Raw genomic sequence first — 14,311 nt, 5'->3', positions numbered from 1 at the left:
TTTGTATAATATAGACTTAGAATCCCTCATTATTCTAGTTATTACGAATACATTTGGTGTTTTCATTGATGACTCTGATAGAATCATTCTGGAAGATGTTTTCAAGTTAGACCCTCCCATTCTTCCAGCCCCCTAACAGGTAAAATAGTTTGAGATCCCAAATTTTCTACCTAGTAACTTCACCCTTCCTGAAAGTGATACTTCTTACCTTAAACTGAAATTATTAGATTAATAAATAGAATAATATATGTGTGTTTAGATAGACACAGACACACAATAGTTTAAAAACCAATTAACTATAAATACTGGTTTCTATGCCAAAACCTCCTTTTGTTATTAAAAGAAAATCCATTAGAATTGCAGATCTGGTGATTATTTGAGGGGTGATGAAAAGCAACAAATGATTCCCAAGTGGGGAGCTTGGGCATTGGGCAAATGGTGGTGCTACTTGCCTACATAGGGAACATAGAAGGAAGAGAAACTTCGAAGAGTAGATGATTCAGCTCTGGACATGTTGAAGTATCCAATTGGTGTTGTTCCGTAGGTCATTTGATATAGAGGAGTAGAGGTCAGGAGAAAACTAATGGCTCAAAATATATATTTGAGACATATTAACATGATGGTAATTAAAAGTGGGAGATGGGGATTCCAATAAGCAGTGGATATGTGTGTAATGCATGTGTAATACATTTCCAAATATAGACCTGGACATCAAGGAAATTATAATCACTCATATGACATTTTTGTAGACTGGTTTTGTCTTCGATTCACCCCCACTCTTCCCCTGCACCAACCTGCATCCTATCTCCAACCTTTGTTTCTATTTAAAAACATCTATGAATCAACACCTGCACCCTTTACACTGCAGACATGCTTTTATCTCTGTAATAACTGTATACCTCAAAACTGTGCACAGAGAAAAGGTATATACTTGAGACCACACTGTCAGTGAACTCTGAGCTCTCATTATTTTAAGAAACTATGGAATGAGCCTGCTGGCATTGTGAACAATGTTCCATTATTTATGTATCCTCTAAGAATTTTTGTCAGGTTTTATTTGACTGGTGTGCATCATATTCATTTGTTAGGACATCAAACCATTGGGATGTTTAAGGAGAAACTGATTTAAAAGTAGATGGGAAGTTATCTGTATTCTTTTTCTCTCTACTTGTGGGGAAGGAAACAGGCACTCAGTTATTTTGAAGGCCAGCCTCCCTGTAAGTCAGCCACCCTATAGAAATGTAACTTTCAATTTTATTTTTCTCCTAGATTCATTTTTTTCTTGCCTTGAATCATTTATTTATTTTTATTTTTATTGAATTTATTGGTGTGACATTTGTTAATAAAATGATACAGGTTTCAGGTATACAATTCTACTATCATCTGTATATTGTAGTGTATGTTTACCACCCCAAGTCAAGTCTCCTTCTATTCCCTTTACCGTCTACCTTCCCACAACCCCCTTTCCTCTAGTAATCACCATATTGTTGTCTGTGTCCATGAGATGTTTTTTTTTCCTTTGCTTAATTCCTTCACCCTTCTCACCCAGCCCCCAGCCCCTCCCCTCAGACAGCTGTCAGTCTGTCCTCTGTATCCATGAGTCTGTTTCCAGTTTGTTTGTTAGGTTATTTTGTTCATTATATTCCACATATAAATGAGATTATACTACTTTTGTCACCTCTACACCATGGTAGGTTCGTTTATTTACTTTTTTATTTTAGAACTAGAGGCCCGGTGCATGAAATTCGTGCACTGGGGGGGGGGTGTCCCTCAGCCCAGCCTGCACCCTCTCCAACCTGGGACCCCTCGAGGGCAGTCGGACATCCCTCTCACAATCCAGGACTGCTGGCTCCCAACTGCTTGTCTGCCTGCCTTCCTGATTGCCCCTAACCGCTTCTGCCTGCCAGCCTGATCACCCCCTAACCACTTCCCTGCCAGCGTGATTGATGCCTAACTGCCCCTGCCAGCCTGTTTGCCCCTAACTGCCCTCCCCTGCAGGCCTGGTCACCCGTAACTGCCCTCCCCTGCTGGCCATCTTGTGGCGGCCATCTTGTGTCCACATGGGGGCAGCCATCTTGTGTGTTGGAGAGATGGTCAATTTGCATATTACTCTTTTATTAGATAGGATAGAGGCCTGGTGCATGGGTGGGGGCCAGCTGATTTGCTCTGAAGGGTGTCCCAGATCAGGGTGAGGGTTCCCTTGGAGCGTGGGGTGGCCTGGGCTAGGGGCCTGTGGTGGTTTGCAGGCCGGCCACACCCCCCAGCGACCCAAGTGGAGACCCTGATATCTGGGATTTATTTATCTTCTATAATTGCAACTTTGTAGTGGAGGCCAAGGCAGGCCAGGGCTGCGGGAGCTTGGCTTCCTCCAATGCCGGGGACAACCCAAGCCTTCTGCTCTCTCCAGCTCCGTGGCTGCTGCCATTTTTGTTGGGATTTATTTATCTTCTATAATTGAAACTTTGTAACCTTGAGTGGAGGCCTGGGCCTGCCAGGGTGTGAGGAAAGCTTGGCTTCCTCCATTGCCAGGGAAACCCAAGCCTCCTGCTTGCTCCGTGGCCGCAGCCATCTTGGTTGGGTTAATTTGCATACTCACTCCTGATTGTCTGGTGGGTGTGGCTTGTGGGTGTAGTGGAGTTAATTTGCATATTACTCTTTTATTAGATAGGATACCTATACCTGTTCTTTCTCCTCGACTTGAAATTTTCCTGACAGAGGCAGCCTTTGCATGGGAAGTTTGTTGGTTTTATAGTAGTTGTTATAATTTCTGTTGTCCCACATTTCTAAAACTATGATTATCAGGGACTCCTCTTTGCAGTGCCTCTTTATTGGCAGTCTCCCGTTGTTTCTTTTATCTGTATTCCTCCAAAAAAAGGTACAAAATGTGTCTTCTCCATCAATTGTAAGGCTACACTGTTGGTGTGTGCAGTCTCTATGGTAATGGGACATATGCCACAACACCAAGACGACTAGAGCAACCATCATTGGGGAAATTGGCACATATACTCCTCTGGCACCATGGATGTCTCTCCACTGAAACCAGAATCACATACTACTCTTTCATATGCAGGGCAAGGAAGGAAGCAAAGGAAAGGCTATAAACCCAGACTCTCTATAAGCACAACAGTGGGTTGTGGTGGAATTCTTAAAGTTGATCTTACCTATCTATCCTATATAATAAAGAGGTAATATGCAGATTGACCCTCACACCCTCACAAGATGGCCACCCCACATCGTCACAAGATGACTGCCACAAGATGGCCACTCCCACGTTCTCACAAGATGGCCACCCCCACGTTGTCACAAGATGACTGGCAGGGGAAGGCAGTTGGAGGTGGACCAAGCCTGCAAGAGAGGGCCATTGCAGGGGGACTAGGCCTGCAGGGGAGGCAGTTGGGGGTGATCTGGCCGACAGGGGAGGGCAGTTGGAGGCGATTGGGTTAACAGGGGAGGGCAGTTGGGGGCTATCAGGCCGGCAGGGGAGCAGTTAGGTGTCAATAGGGTGGGCAGGGGAGCGGTTAGGGGCAATCAGGCTGGCAGGCAGGTGAGTGGTTAGGAGCCAGCAGTCCTGGATTGTGAGAGGGATCCCAGATTGGAGAGGGACACCCCCCTACCCCAGTGCACAAATTTTGTGCAATGGGCCTCATATACATATGGCTAATATGCTAAGTGTCCAACCGTATGAGCAGTTGCTATGATATGCACTGACCACCAAGGGGCAGATACTTAATGCAGGAGCTGCCGGGTCTCGGGTGATGCACCCCAAAACCAGAGAGGAGGGAGTTGATTCCTCGTGGGGCCGCACAATTCCACCTTCAGCTGTGGGTTATGTTGTTGCTGGGGCACTGTCAACCCCAAATCTGGTTTACTGCACACTTGTGTTTGCGTTCCACACCCTTTACAACAGCAACTTTGCAGAGTGCCCTCTCGCACTCCGGGACCTCTCAGGGGATGTCAGAGAGCCAGTTTCAGCCTGATCCCTGCAGGCCAGGTCGAGAGACCCCACCTGCTGGAGGGACCCCACTCATTCCGCAGATGCTCTTCGAGCCATGGCATCACTCCATGTGGGTCCGGAGAGGGACCGCAGGAAGTTGGCTCCAGGGCATGTCCAGCGTCTCACCCATTCCCGCCCCACCAGCTACCTTTTAATTAATTTCCTTTCAATGTGCATGAATCTATGTACCGGGTCACTAATCATGAATAAAACGAAGCTTGTGTGCAGATCCCGACCAGAGGTGGATAAACTTGTTGAGTTAGGGGTGGACATTCCTTCTTCTTGCAGATTCATGACTAGTCTCTAAATAAGCTAATTTTACTGACATGGGGATATACTTGTATTCTTAGATAAGCTCAGGCTAATTCCAATAAGCTATAGAAATTACTCACTGACATTGTAGAGATAGACTTTTTCAGGTGCTTTCCCCAGCGACTGCATATACTAGTAGACCCAGGAAGGACAAAATGCAGAAATGCCTGTCTCTGAGCACGGTTTAGGTGGGACAGTTCCTTGGGTCCTTAAGGGAATTCGAATGAAGCAAGGATGCTCCAGGACTGAACTTTCTCCCAAAGGTATGGAGGCCACACTGTCAGGTACAGCCCAATAGAACCACAGGGCCTGAAGCAGGACTTTATAACATTGGCCAAAGATCCCCTGATGGGGGCAAACATTGCCCAGGTTAAGAACTACTGGCCTAAAGCACAGTGTGGTGTGCGTATGAAATGCGAGCTGGAGTATTCCTTCAAAGGCCCCACACTATTCATGCAGTTAGTCACTCAGCAGGTATTCACTAGGTCCCTGCTATCTTCCAGGCACTCCTCTGTGTATCAGGCATACAGCTCTGCACAAACAATGCCCTGATCTTGTGGAGCTTACATTCTGCCACACATGTCTGACCAGTGGATCCCTCTCCCTTCCTGCAATCTCACGACAAATACTCCAAGCCAACTGAGGGCCAGGAAAAGAAAAACACGAGTTCATATTTGAGGACTCTTTTTTCAGTTTATGAACATCAAAAATGACTCTGATTTAAAAATGAAACTTGGCAAGTGATTAGTTCATATGGTTTAGTTTAAAATATGTTTTAATCATTTTGGGTGTTTTCAAAACAAATGGTGAGATTAGGAGGGTTTTTTCCACCTTCTATTTTTGAACCCTGTCTTCTGGAGAGTCCTCTCATGTTTAGTTTTGATGTTCTTAATATATTTGAAGAACACTTTCAAGTATTTGAAATGTGTGCACGTGGATGAAAGGATGAGGAACAGGAAACAGAACTGCATGTTCCCTGCTCTAACAAATGCCCAAAGTAGTATTCAGGCATCACTTTCTCAGGAAGCCTCCAAGACCCCTGACCCAGGTGCTCTCCTGCACTCATCATGTAGCCTCACCACATTTGTAGTTATGGAAAGGTAGCCGTTCAGGTGTTCCCTTTAGAATGTAAGCTCAGTGGGGCTCAGAGCCATGCCAGTTCTCTCCACAGTTGTACTATCTTCAGCAAGGGGCTGGCACATAGTAAGTGATTAAGAAACACGTGTTCAATAACTGACTGACTGAGAAACCCAGCTTTTGGGGATGTCTGCACAAATACTTAACAACCTGTGCTCTCTGTGCAGTACACCTCCCCCACTCTCAGACTTCATTGTGTTGATCATTATTTTATAGATTCTGAAGTAACATGTAAACTCCTAAAATCATGCTTAAAGCAGAAAGTCTAGAGAACTGCTTAAGTTCATATATCTTAGGGATATTTCAGGCTTATATAGAGATTGTAGGAATGGAAGGGGACTAACAGGACATGGTATTTAGGAATATTTTTTAAATATTACTAATGCCCGGAACATTGTTCAAGAGTTGGGGCTTTAGAGAATAAATGCTTATGATTGTCAGTGGGGCACAGAGTGGAATTACATGATTTGTCTTGTTTTCTTGTTTGATGTCTGTTTCCCCCATTAGAATTTAAGCCTTATGAAGGTGAAGAACTTGTCCTATCAATAACTTTTTCCTCTGTGTCTAGAATGGTATTTGACACATAGTAGGTATTCATTAAATATTGGTTAAATAAATAGATGGTAGGCATTCAATCAATCCTATATTGATTGATAAATTGCTCATGAGTACACCAAAACTTCAGAATTATGATGTGTTTATTAATTCATTCAACAAGTATATTTTGAGATGCCACACATCTTAATATCCTACCTAGTCCAGCGCCTAGCACATTGTAAGTACCCAATAAGTATCTGATGAATGAATGAGCTAATTAGTATTTCAGTATACCCAGATATGATTTATTTACTAAGTATGTTAAAGTACAGGGCTGCCTAGCAAAGTGCCACAAAACTGGGTATCTTAACAACAAATTTATTGCTCTCAGTTCTTGGGGCTAGACACCCAAGATTAAAGTGTGAGCAGACTTGATTCCTTCTGAGGGCTCCAAGAGGAATCTGTTCCATGCCTCTCTCCTAACTTCTGATGGTTTACTAGAACCTTTGGTGTTTCTTGACTTATAGAAACATCACCCTGTTCTCTTGTATAAGGATACCAGTCATATACTTATACCTTACGGATCCACCCTAATTCAGGATTACTTTGTCTTAACTTCATTAATCATGTTTGCAATGACACTATTCCCAAATAAGGTCACATTCTGTTACTAAAGGCTAGAACTCCAACAAATGAATTTGGGGTGGGGAAGGGGGGAGACACAGTTCAACTCATGACACTAAAATAATGGCGATCTTCAGGTAGCAATATTTTAAAGTTTAACTTCTATTTTGAAAACATTAAATTCTCAAAATAACATCTAGTTTTATGATTCTTTTGGATATTGACATAGTGATGTTAACATCATTTGCTATATTACATGAAAACTTGTGTATTTATAGAAGAAACATGAAGTAAGTCCAAGAGGCATGAATGTACATAGCAAACTTTGTTAAATGGTTGTGACCAGACAGTGGGTTGTGTGGGTAACACTGCTTGAGATTCTGAAGGGGTTTGTATGTGAATCAAAGGCATTTGGACTTGACTTTATAGTCATCAAGGAACCAGCACAGAAGTCAAAACTTCTTGAACTGTAGAAGTGTATAAAAAGGGTAAATTTAATGTATGTAAAATATTCGTCAATGAACCTTACTTTAAAAAGAAAGAAATAAAACAAGGAGGTTAAAGAATGGACCTTGGGAACTAGCAATTCAGAGATTTTGGGTTATGTCATTCTTCTCATTGGAACCTTCTCTTGAAACTGTAAAGATAAGGAGGAGCCTGTGGGTCTTTCTTAGTAGTGTAATAAGAAACAGCTAGACAGAGAAACCAGATTTTACTGTGTTGAGAAATAAATCCGTTTAGGAAACTTGAAGGTGGTACAAAAGAGGGAAAAATTAGGTCCATAAAATGTGGTCTTTTGTTTGTTAGTTATGGTTACGGCTGCTGAAGCATGTTGGCAGGCAGTAGGAAAATATAGAAGAAAGAAGGAGTAATTGATATAATAAGCTTCTGGAGGAGGCCATCGGTGACAGAGAAAAGTCTTTGAAATGTTATGGGTGGGTTATGACAGAAGTGATGGGAATGCAATTTGATGGCCTCTGTCTTCTCTGAAAAAAAGAGAGGTTAATGAAGGGTAGGAGGTGAGTTATAAGAAGTTAATTAGAGTGATAAATGGAAACTGAGACATGAAAAGGAAACTGAATAGGAACAAATAAATAGTTGTAAAGTACTTCTGAACCCCCAGCTCAAATTGGAAACCAGGACTCTGGAGGAGCATTGAGCTGTACAGTTTTGTTTTGTTTTCCTTTTTCTCCTGCTTTGCTCAGCAGCCTGGGAGCTGAGGAGGACACACAGGAACGGGTTCATCTAGGCTCAAGAATTGGCTAGGTACAGTTGAGAACCACAGATGAGGGAACTGATGGAGCTGGTGGATGTCTTTATAGTTAACCATGAGGGTCTGGACTGGTAGAGAAGAAAGTGGAGATTAGTAGTGTAGGAGAAAAGAGAAAACAAATAAAAATGAAAAAGTCATAGTGAGAAGGTAGAGTACTTGTTTTCTGGAGGCTTATATATCCCAAGGAGGAAGCCTACTGCTATACACATATCATTTGTCATTGGTTCCAGAGAAACCACCAAAAACAGACTGAACACTTTGGAGGTCATAGACTGGAGTCAGGAACATGGCCTGGAGGTCAAGGTTTCATTCCAACTTTGCCAGTAACTCAAGGTTGCCATCATTACCACCATTAGCATGGAAGCCTGGTTCTTAGGAAAAGAATGTCCTCGTGTATATAAAAGTAGACAAATAGGAACTTCCCATGGGGCAATGAAGATAACTGACAAGAGGCAAATGCTTTTTAATTTTTCCCTCAGATTCCAAAAATGTACTGATATTTCCCTCAAATTATGCTCTTTTATTTCTCTTATTTTAAGTTCCTTTATTTTTTCTGTTAGAGTCCCCAGAGTTGGCACCCTTCTCCTTTCTTCCTCTTGGCTTTTAGGCATTGAATTTTTTGTCATATGTCTCAGCAACCTTTCCCACCCAATGACCAAATAAAGTATTTCCATAAGCTTTGTATTGGAGTTTTTCCCCAAGAAGACAGGGTAACAAGTTGATGTTTAATTAGGGAATGCTTTTTATATACCTTGCAGATGACACTATTAGCTAATCCTTCATGTCCTATGCATTCACATAAACATATGGTATCTCTGTATGGTATTCATAAGGAGACTGCTGCTCCTGTGGGCCCTGCCTGCTTCTGTAGGTCAGACTGTCAAAGTAAACCACTCCTCTTACTTACTGCCAGGTTCCATGCTCTAGTTATCCTTTACTTGCTTGAGTGACTATGATGAACATAATGCTCAGGGTTTAGAAGTTTCCTAAACCCTATGAGAATTTCTAAGCTGCTTCTCTTGATATTGTTTACATCTAAGTTCAAAAAACAATTTGGAGGGCATTTCAATAGACAAGTTGAAGAAGTCCCGTTTTCTTTTCAAATATAAATCTTTAGATAATTTCACCATCACCACCACACCTTGTTTCTTTTCCTGCTCATGATTCTCTTATAACTCTTTCCTGCAGTGCTAAAAACCAACTGGTCTGGAGGTTAATATAACTAGACATACCATGAATATTTTAAATCTCAAAACTCCTAGATTCTAGTTCATGGTTAATCATATAAGGTTGTATTCTCTTGTATATATAAATGTGCAATGTATTATCACACCTTCTCTAAATTCCTTTTTGTTGTTGTTGTTGTTGTTGTTGTTGGTCTCACTGTCACCTATTGTTTCTAAATGTTTCTTTGTTATAAAGAGGCAGAGCAAAGACCTGAAGGATGGAGGGGGAAGAGTATGAAGTGTTGATGGAAAGAGAAAGCACTCTAGGGAAGAAGGGAAACCAATGAGGAGAAGGAAAAATAGAGATTTCCCTTTTCCCCAGTCCCCTCAGAGCACATCTATGTTTGGGTTTGATATTCCTCTCTCTCTTATGCCCCCAGATGACCTCTTCTTGGCCACTTGTTCTACAAAAAAATATTCCTTTCACTGCCAGAAATATCTGCTCCCTACCCAATCATTCAAAATCTCCTGCCCTACCAGCTAAACATCCTCTCTTGCCTGCCAAGCAAGCCCCTCACCCGCCTTACCCACTGACTCTGGGGACTTGGACCCAGTGCCGTTAGTTCCCCCCCAAACCCCGTGCTGAATGGAGAGTGTTAATGGCTGATGTAAGTGTGAAAAGAGCTTAAGCAGTAATTTGGTTTTACTTTATCAACATTCAAAATATAAACAGGTAAACTACATGTTGAATTCATTAATTCTTCCTCCACTGTTTAGAAAGCTGAAACCTGCATTTTTTAAAGAGGGATTGATTGGTGTCATGTATGTATTTATTACCTCTGTTTATGCAAGATAATAAGAATATTAACATGGAGGTAGAACAATGGTGTTTATAATTCCATCAACACTGTTTATGTAAGAAGGAAATATCTAAAAAGAAACAGGGAGAGAACATTTGCTGCTCTGTACTTTATTAAATTCTTACATTTTTGTTTAAAAGGATATGAGGAGGAATAAAAAGCTGAACAAACTAAGGAGGGTTTATACCATGTTCACTGACGTTGACCTAAGTTATCTAGGTTCAGAAACGATGAAAATAGATGTGTAGGCACCTCCTTATAAGGAGCACAGGGACATGTGTTCCATTCATTCCTCTCTGAGACTGAGATGACTTGCATAAGATTATGACCCATTTTAAATACTTAAATAGTTCTGGGAAGACTTTTATAATATTTTCTTGGCTGTTTGAGAAATAATAGTTGGGAGTCAAGGGGTTTCTTATCTAAGTGAAAATTAGCTAAGTTAGTAATATAGACCACAAAGGGTCAGATCACTCATGAGGGCTTAATGGATGACACGGGGCAATTGAAAAGATTGTGTAAGGAATAGGAAGAGAGGTTGTTATATTTATCATAATTTACCTAAGTGGGCTAATAACCTACCAGTAAGCATGGAAACATGAAAACTCTCTAAAACATATGTAAGAGTGGAAGATCCTTGAGAGCAGGAGTGGAGTCTAATTAGCACAATAATTAATAATAAACTAAAAATAATACCTGTTAAATTAATGGATGAATACCTGCCTCCATCTGGGCAATGCTTTGCATGTTCTCCCTTATCTAAAGCAATCCCTCAAGGGAAGCTCAGTTATAAATACAGTTATCTTTCTAGTGAGAGAGCTGAAATTTACTAGCAACAAGGGCATGATTACTAATTTTTATTGATTTTTTCCTTTTAATCCCCATACATATTCCTATTTCTATCTACTCCCTACGTTGCCAGTTGGAACATCTTTGCATGAAAATGATGGGAAGTAAGTTCAGAGAGGTAGTGAGAGTTTGGCCTCATAGGCCATGGTAAATCCTGGAATCCTAAGCATCTGGGAACCTGGAAAAGTCTCATGGGCAGGAAGGAGTCTTTGACATCATAACAACCCTATTGAAGGATGACGGGTGAGGCAGTTCCAGCCAAAGGCTGGAGGCACAGATGTACGTGCTGGAATTAGGCTGCATGTCAAATATAAAATTTCTGACCAGTGTAAATAAAAACAAACTGTGCCTCATTGTACCCTGTGTTTTGCCTTTTAGGCCAGTTTTATCCACCTGACACTCCCAGTTGGCAGCCATGCCTTTGAGAAGCTTAAATCACTTCTCAGAGGAAAATGAGGTCGAAAGTTCACACAAGACTTTGCACTCTCTATGACCATGTCCTACCAAAATGGGAAAATTTGCCACACATGCTTTTGAGAATGAGAGTGATCTGATAGTTGGCCTAACTAAGATGGGAATAGGAGAGGTCATTTTCTTGTCCGTTTATGTGTAACTCTTTAAAACTCTGAGACCCTGAGACCATGAACAAGTATAGCTGAGGGAATAACCCAGAGTTTTTCTTATCATGTACCAGATATAACAGACTTAAAATCTGATAGCTCTTTGGGTAGCTTGTAAGAGAACTAGAAATTGTCTGGCTCCACTTGCCTGTCCAGGATGTAGTTCTATGATTTTTCCATGGAGGTTTTTAACAGAACCTCACACTTACTGTCTAAATTAATGATATTCCTTTCTTTTGGTATGACAAAAACCATTCTGTACTATATACATGATGTTAAAGTTTCTTTATTCCAGCATGTGGACACATTCTGTAAAAGCTTTTCCCGTTTAATCATGTTGACAAGCTGATTCCATTAAATCACCCTCCATCATCATGTTCCCCTTTCTTTTTCTTTTTAGAAAAGTTAGACAACAGTGATCATCTTAGAGTTTTCAAGGTACTCACTTTGGCAAAAATGAAAAACTTGAAAATCATGAGCCTATTCCTTGGAATGGAAAAAAAGATGAGTTATGTCATTGTTCTTGTTGGAACCTTCTCTTGAAACTACTAAAGATAAGGAGGAGGCTGTGGGTCTTTTTAAATTTTTTCCAGTAAATTGTGATATTTATTTATTTATTTATTTATTTATTTATTTTTGTTAATCCTCACCCGAGGATATATTTCCATTGATTTTTAGAGAGAGTAGAAGGAAGGGGGAGAGACAGAGAGAGAGAGAGACATAGATGTGAAAGATACACATAGACTGGTTGCCTTCCACATGTGCCCAACTGGGGCGGGGATTGAACTAAGGCATATGTCCTTGACTGGAATAGAACCTGGAACCCTTCAGTCCATGGGCTGATGCTCTATCCACTGAGCAAAACCGGCTAGGGGAAAATGGGATTTTTAAAAAGAATTTTTTCTGGACATAGATCCAATTTTTCTACCTCAGTATTTATTATGTATTACTTATTTAAAATAGAAACAACAGTAAGTTGGATGAATAACATGAAAGGGTTTAATTCAAATATATTTTAGCATTTCCACACTTTCAAATAAAATGTTATTTGGTAATGTTTTAGGGTCACATGTAGTTTTGAATTAGAGCAGCTACATCCCAGCCCTCCCATCACCATGCTTTCCTCACCGAGAAAAAAATAAATCCCCTGCTCATACACTGCTGGGTCCTTTAAAGAGTGGAGTGGATGTGTGAAATGAGAAAAAATTCTTGGTATGGGGTTAATTAGCTCTAGAGTTATAGGTGGGTCACTTCTTAGGACCAAATCCTGCAGGAGAAACCATGCATGTGCAGACTTACAAAATGGAAAGAAAGCTATGAACCTGCAGACTGGGGCACAAATGGATCACCTTTAGAGACAACAAAGTGAGGACTTCGCTCAGTTTCTTTTAATGTGCTTTATTTTCTAGGCCTCCTCTTGGAAACAATATCATTTCTTTCTGAAAGTGTGGGTGAATCCTTTCCCTTTCCATAATTGCATTCATAGACTGCCACAGGTTGCCTGCCTGCTGAGATCAGCTCTGCCATGGTTTGCCCTGAAGCATTCCCACTAGGTTGTTTACAATCTAATCCTTTCATGAAGTGGGGGTGAAAGAGCACACAACATCCTCATGAATGCAGGAATTCAGGTATTAATAAGAACATTTCACAGGCAGAGTTTTTAGGGCAGACAGATATTGTGTGTGGAAAAGTCTCCTTGAGCAGAGGCTAACGAAGAGCCAGGAACCAATGGAGACGAACCCTGAGGAAATCACTAAAAAAGAACTGTTAGTAAAGTTTGAGTATATTTATGTTTTCTCACATTCCTGCCTAAATTACTCTGACATCAGTAGGGAGTATATGGGTAGAAAGTCCCTAAATTATTATAACTGCTGATAGAAAAAATATATCTGATGTATGCATGTCTTCATTTGCAGTTGAACTATAAGTAACATTGGCTTCTTGAACTGAGGAAGCAGGTGATGCCCTTGACTGAGAAATTGGAAGAATCCAGAACAGAGTCCACCACCACACACAAACACACAGTCACCAAATACCTCCCTCAGACCTCATCACCTGTGCAAAAACCTGAATTTGGATCTTAGAGTAGAGATAGTTGAGAAAATGCAAATTCTCCTGAGGGGAAGTATCAAGCAATTAAGTTAATAACTTTTCAGATAACTGAGAGCAAGTTGGGGATAGGGGGATGGAGAGTGACAGAGAGTGTACCCAAAGAGGCAGTCTCAGTCGCATCTGTTTGTTTCTCTTCAGTGGCCGATGGATGTGGAAATAAGAAGGAAGGGAGGGAGGGAGTCCAGGCATAAGTTTTATGAATTCTAACAACCTACATTATCAGCATATTGTAGCATAGCTTTTCAAAATTCAAGTTGCTGGGTAGTTTGACACCTTTGCTGTTCCATTCATTCCTGTCTTTTGAAACAGCACAGCAATGGCTATGTGCACCAGCCATTGTCCTAGTTAGGTTGTCAGTTAGCTTAATGCTGCCTTTATTTTCTGTGGATACTGAACAAAATGTTTCTTTTCAAAGGCCTTAGACCTCTGTCCTCCCAACTCCTGATCACAGTAATAACCAATCTCAAGCAGTCATTAGTGAAGACTAGAACAATATCCTGTAACAAGTCAGCTATGGAGAAATTGGCATAGTTTATCTCTTTTATTCGTGTTCTTATGAAAATAATGGGTTGCAAAATAAAACTGCATTTCTCTCTATCTCTTTTTTTTCTAACTGGATCTTTACAAGTTACACTGGGACTGATTTTTTCCCTAACAAAGGTTGAATAACAACACTTAAAAGCTTTAACAGCCAAAGTCCGTCTTTAGAAATAGCTTTCTTCTATAATGTACTGCCAATTTCTTATGTGAGTGTATTTTGACCTTCCTGATGCCTCCGCTATGGGCTGCCTGTTGATTGGTACATGTTAGTGCTTTGCTTATAAGAG

General features: G+C 40.9%; 1 protein-coding gene across 24 annotated transcripts in view; it reads left to right on the top strand.

The window, feature by feature from the left end:
- Positions 1–14,311, top strand: part of ZBTB20 (zinc finger and BTB domain containing 20) — a 913,066-nt gene that overhangs the window by 710,596 nt on the left and 188,159 nt on the right. The window lies entirely within an intron of this gene.

The sequence above is a fragment of the Plecotus auritus genome (genome assembly GCF_963455305.1).
Source record: "Plecotus auritus genome assembly, chromosome: 2".
NCBI classification, from domain to species: Eukaryota; Metazoa; Chordata; class Mammalia; order Chiroptera; family Vespertilionidae; genus Plecotus; species Plecotus auritus.
The sequence above is the reverse complement of the archived record's forward strand: the minus strand, read 5'-3'. Positions and strand labels throughout refer to the sequence as shown.